Source organism: Plecotus auritus (genome assembly GCF_963455305.1).
Source record: "Plecotus auritus genome assembly, chromosome: 8".
Taxonomy (NCBI): Eukaryota; Metazoa; Chordata; class Mammalia; order Chiroptera; family Vespertilionidae; genus Plecotus; species Plecotus auritus.
In genome coordinates this window covers 88,842,055-88,848,215 of record NC_137782.1, presented here as the reverse complement: position 1 = coordinate 88,848,215, position 6,161 = coordinate 88,842,055, and the positions used below count along the sequence as shown (strand labels likewise).

Genomic DNA, 6,161 nt, shown 5'->3' with positions numbered 1-6,161 from the left:
CTCCAAATGCCTTGGAAACCTCCCTGTTGGGTCACATTCCGGCTGGGGGGACCCTGGGATTACTAGGGCTTGGTGGCCGCCAGCACTGATTGGGAGGTAGCGAGATTCAGCACTTCTGAGTTGGAAAAAGCAGTGCCGGGTATTATTTTGGGAACAGACAGTCATGAGAAGCTCCAAGAGCTGATGGAGGAGGCTATTAAAAGCAAGACAATGTATTTCGACATGAACCAGGCTGGGGAGACACCTCGCTCCCTGCCACGACCACGGAACTGGGAGTTCTTTCCCGATGAGGTGAGCCTTTCCGTCCCTTGGAAATGGGGAAAGCCTCTTCAGCTGCCCAGCCACCGCCTGCTCCTTCTCTCCGGCCAACCCCAGCTGGGCATCTCATCCGCCTCCTCGGCTGCGTGACGGGGTGAGGGTCCTGGTCAGCCAGCTGAGGAGGTGGCCGCACGGCGCTGCCTGCCTGCCGTGTGTGGAGCAAGCGCTGGGAGGACCTAGGACTTGGCTCTGGAGCCAGGCGCCACTGTCCCAGTTCCCACTCTGTCTGCCACTTACTCAGGTCCCAATCTGTGCCTCAGTTTCCTCACCTGCAAAATGGGGGTAATAGTCATCTTCACCCCACAGAGTTGCTGTGAGGATACAATGCGTTAGTACATGCGGAGGGCTTGGGAGAGAGCCTCTCACGCAGTCAGCACTCAGTTGACATTCGATAGGATTATTTACGGAGAACCCACCAGTTCCAGACCTCATTCCAAACCCCGGGTAAGACAGGCATGCCCCATTTTCCTAGTCTAGTGGGGAGATGAGTCAGAACCAAGTAAATAAGCAGATGAGACAATTTCATGGCCTGTTATTCGCCCAATAAACCTTTTTGAGGTCCAACCATATGCCAGGTGTCATTCTAGGTGCTGAGGACACAGAGTGAATAAAACCACGTTACCCCCCCCCCCCCCGTAGCGTTTAGATTTTAGCTGCGAGGCAGGGGAGACATATAATACTCAATGCACCTATAATTTATTTGTGGTGTTACATGTCACACAGAAATGCACAGAGATTTGCAGGGTGAGGTCCAGGTTTAGGGCAGAGAAGCATGTTTGGGAGATGAGGGTCATTCAAGAACACTTTCTGAAGATGGCACTTAAACTGAGGTCAGGGGGATGAAAGAAGCCAATCATGAGAGATTGTGGTACAAAAGGGAAGGAAAGAAGCTCACAGGCCATGAGGTGGGACCAGGATGAGGAAGGGTAGTGAGGCTGGAGTGGGAGAGCAAACGGGAGAGGGAGGGAGATGAGGTTGGACAGGTGGGCAAGGCTGGGTCTTGGAGCCACTGTATTATCGGTTGTCCCTGCAAACGTAGTGTCCTAAAGGAACAGTGTGTCTTCATCACCGTTTCTGTGGGTCAGAAGCCCCTTAATTGGGTGATGTGGCTGCATTATCTGAAGACTTGGCTGGAAGCCTCCGTTCCTTCCCATGTGGACCCCTCCAAAGGGCTGCTTGAGCATCCTCACAACATGGCGGCTGGCTGCCCCCGAAGCGAGTGATCCAAGAAAGCAAGGAAGCAGCCTCAGAAGTCACACGTTTAGACAATATGCTGGTGTTGCACGGAATGGGAGGGGACTTCACAAGTGGGCAGGCACCACTGGGACCCTCACAACCATGGTGTTTGCATTTTATCTAAGAGGGATGGGAAACCTCTGAAGTCGTATCTTTTGTTGATCTGGGTACTTGCATAATATCTGTATGTAGAGGCAAGCTGATCGTCATTTTTGGTACCATTATTGAGTGCTTACTGTATTCCAAGCACTGCATAGTGTTTTATTGGTCACAACGTCATCTGATCCTCATGTCTCCCCAAGAGATAGGCGTAAGTCCATTTTACAGATGGGGAAGCTGAGACTTCATCAGAGATGCATTATCCAACAGAGCCAGTGGAATCAGCCAAGTCAAGGGAGAAGAGAGGGGATGGGAGGAGAGAGAAAGCAGCCTGGGGGAAGGCCCAGCACTGAGGAAGGACACAGAATTTGGAGGCTCTGAGTATTTCTAGAGGGCAGGAACATGGAGTTCAAGGGTGTAAGAGGTGAGCGATGAGGCTGGGAGGGGCAGGTTAGATTTGATAGGTCTTTGTAGGCCACATATGGGAATGTGGACTTTATCCCAGTGGAGGGTTTTAAGCAGAGGGAATGACATGATTGGATGTCCCTGTTAGATTTTAAAGTTTAGGAAAGACCATGAAGGACAGAGTGGACTTATTTGGGGTGCGTAGGAGAGAAGCTGAGAGAGCAGCGAGGAGGAAGTGTGGAGTCCCCAGGAGGGAAATGTGGGGGTGCCCTGGCGAGGCTGGTCATACAGGGAGGAAGAGAGGGATGGAGTCAAGAGATTTTTAGGAGGGAAAATGTGGCAGTGGGAGGGGAGGACAGAGTCAAGAATGGTTCCTGGCTGAGGGAGCTGGGAGAATAGAGTCAAAGCTCACCAGACCCCTGACCACCCTCTGTGGTGTCCCCCAGGATTGTGGTCCAGGGGGACAGTTCCTGCTGCTGCTGTCATTCACTGCCACTCACTCGGCATGGTGGCCTTGTCTACCAAGTAGAAGCAAGGCCCTTCCATCTCTTCTAGTGTCCCCACCCCATTCTTGCCACTCAGCCAGAGCCAGGTGCATGAAATAAGCCAGTACATGAATAGATATTTGATGGGGGAGCTTCTCAGGGCAATTGAGAGGACACATGCAAGGCAGTGTAGCCTAGTGGGTAAGGCTCTAGAGCCAGGTGGCTGGGGCTCAGTTCCCAGTTCTGCCACTTACTGGCTGTGCAACCTGGGGCAAGCTGCATACCTGTCTGTGCTACAGTTTCCTTCTCTGCAAAGTGATAATCATAGGGTTGTTGCGAGGATTCAGTGCGTTCATGTCTGCCACACGCCCATGCTCGGTAAGTGCTCACTGTGATGGTTGGATCAGTACAGGCAAACCTCCTTCTATTGCACTTTGCTTTTTTGTGCTCCACAGCTGTTGCTTGCTTTATTTATTTATATATTTTTAAAAAATATATTTTTTATTGATTTTTAGAGAGAGAGAGGAAGGGGGAGGGATAGAGAGATAGAAACATCCATAAGAAAGAAACTTCATTGGCTTTGCAGACGCCGCCGCCCCAGAGCCACCTGTGACCAGCTATGGTGAACCCCACTGTGTTCTTCGACATCGCTGTTGACAGCGAGCTCTCGGGCTGCATCTCCTTCGAGTTGTTTGCAGACAAAGTTCCAAAGACAGCAGAAAACTTCCGTGCTCTGAGCACCGGGGAGAAAGGATTTGGTTACAAAGGTTCCTGCTTTCACAGAATTATCCCGGGATTTATGTGCCAGGATGGTCACTTCACACGCTATAATGGCACCAGCGGCAAGTCCATCCATGGGGAGAAATTTGAGGATGAGAACTTCATCCTGAAACATACAGGTCCTGGTGTCTGTCCATGGCAAATGCTGGACCAGCACAAACGGTCCCCAGTTTCTCATCTGTGCTGCACAGCCTGAGTGGGTGGGTGGTAAGCATGTGGCCTTCGGCAGGTGACAGAAGGCATGCATATCGTGACGGCCATGGAGCGCTTTGGGTCCAGGAATGGCAAGACCAGCAAGAAGATCACCACTGCTGACTGTGGACATAAATTTGACTTGTGTTTTATCTTCACCACCAGACCATTCCTTCTGCAGCTCAGGAGAGCACCCCTTCACCCCAATTTGCTTGGAATGTTCTATAATCTTAGTGCTCTTGCCAGTTCATTGGGTTCCATAATTTCCTTGCCCCTTCCCAGTCTAGCTGGATTGCAGAGTTAAGTGTATGATTATGAAATAAAAACTAAACAGTTGTCTGTCAAAAAAAAAAAAAAGAAAAGAAAAGAAAAGAAAGAAAGGAAAGAAGGAAGGAAGAAACATCATTGACTGATTGCCTCCTGCACGCCCCCTACTGGGGATCACAACTGGAGCATGTGCCCTGACCAGGACTCTAACCGGTGACCTCTTGGTTCATGGGTCGATGCTCAACCACTGAGCCACAGAGGCTGGGCAGATGTTGCACTTTTAAAAAATTAAAGGCAAGACCCTGTACCAGCAAAAAGATTATGACTCACTTCATTGCAATACTCATTTAATTGTGGTGGTCTGGATCTGAACCTGCAAATCTCTGAGGCATACCTGTCAATCTCACATTTCTGCTTCTTACACACCTGCGTCTGTCTCACTTTCTGCCTTTAGACACATGGAAGTCCAGAACGTTTTCAGCTGCTGTCTACCTTTCAGCCAGGAAAGGGCTGACGGTCAAGGTGACTGACAGGTGGAGATGACACCTGGGTTATAAATGCAGCGGGAGGACCAGCAAGGTGCCTCATCAGAGCTGCCCAAGTCCTTTAGAATATTCCTGGTGTTGAATCAGTTGTACGCGCAGGAGCAGTAAGTGGTGCCTCAGCAGAAATACCTGTGTTTCTTATTTAAGAGGCTGTCAGAGGGGAGAGATTCTAATAAAAGGCTTCCCCAGTGATTCAAGGTCTCCTGCAGCCCAGATGGCGTGCAGTCTCCCCAGGCCTTTCTCCCCAGGGCCACCTGGACGCCTTCTATTTGCTTTGATTCAGCTCCTATTGCTCTTTTTCCTCTGATACTGGCCCGTTCCCACCCAGCTAAGAGCCTCTATTTCTGGGACTTTTCGTGGATAATTGAGTGGGCAAAAGCTCCCCACCCACCCCCCTTGGAGCATCCCTTAAGAAAAGGGAGAGTGCTCTAGAGAAGTGAAAAACAGTGGGTGGTTCAGTTCAAAAGGACAAAATATTTCTTGCCCTGGCACTGGGAGAGGAAAGAAATTGTCTGAGGCACCGAAGAACAGCTAAACTAAGAAGCCGAAAGCTGCAGTCCATAAGGGCAAATTAGGTGACTCAGCTGTGACTCCCCTGGATCCAGTCCTTGTAGCATTAATGCGCTTTAAAAGGGAAAAATGCTTAACGGTGACAAAGAGTGGGCTCTATAAAAATGTGGCTTAATGCTGATTCTACCGACTTCCAAAAGGCAGCCCCCTCCAGGCAGCCGGCACCTGCGGAGATCGCGACTGGCCTCCTAGGCCTGAGCCTGGGTGGGACCAAGTCTAAAATTATCCCTGATAATGAGTCTGGCAGAGGAGGGCCCAGCATGCTCATTTCCTGCCTCCATTCTGGCCTCCAAGACCTCGGCTCCCAGGGAGGCCTCTGGGAGGCAGGGGCCGCAGTGCCAAAGACATGGGCCTTTTTGCCCAACAAAGTTAGGTTCAAGCTGGGATGGTTGTGTGGACATCAACCTACAGAGCCTCAGTTTGCTCATCTGTAAACAGGGCTCACAGCATGGAGCCCTGTGTGTGTGTGTGTGTGTGTGTGTGTGTGTGTGTGTGTAGGGCGGGGGGCGGGATGTGAAATGAACTAGATGGTGGAAAGAACCTGCTTCATGCCCTGGATGTAGCAACTGTTAAATAAAAGGAGGCTTGGAGGCAAAGGGCATGGACTGCAGGGCCAAACACTCTTAATCCTGGTTTAGTCACTACTCACTCCTTGAGTGTGTGTGGAAAGCTTTTTAAATTTTAATATACATTTTAGCATTTATTATATGCCTGACTGTTCTTAGCATCACATCCTTACATCAAACTCTATGGAAGGCATTGATGGTGTACCCATTTTACAGAGTGGGTAAATGACTCTAGGGCAGAACGAAAGATCTGATTCTAGAGCCTGTACTTTTACCCTACCTTGCAGGTGCCCTAACTCAGTGCTGCTGATAGAACTTCCTACAGTGATGGGAATGTTCTATTCTGAGCCGTCTAACTCCGTGGCCCCTAGCCACAGGTGAAATGAGGCTTGTGCAACCAAAGAACTGACTTTTATATTTTACTTAATTGTTAATGACTTTAAATTTTAGTAGCCACATGTGGCTAGTGCAGGGGTGGGCAAACTTTTTGACTCAAGGGCCACAATGGGTTCTTAAACTGGACCGGAGGGCCGGAACAAAAGCATGGATGGAATGTTTGTGTGAACTAATATAAATTCAAAGTAAACATCATTACATAAAAGGGTACGGTCTTTTTTTTTATTTCAATAGTTTTATTCATTTCAAACATTTTAACAAGAAGAATGTAAACACTAATTATTATAATTTGAAACTTCAAA

General features: G+C 49.3%; 1 pseudogene across 1 annotated transcript; it reads left to right on the top strand.

Annotated features, from left to right (window-relative positions):
• Positions 1-3,162: 3,162 nt before the first annotated feature.
• Positions 3,163-3,802, top strand: LOC308256609 (peptidyl-prolyl cis-trans isomerase A-like; annotated as a pseudogene). The gene is made up of 2 exons: positions 3,163-3,640; positions 3,798-3,802. The product of its transcript is annotated as a peptidyl-prolyl cis-trans isomerase A-like (transcript).
• Positions 3,803-6,161: the final 2,359 nt, after the last annotated feature.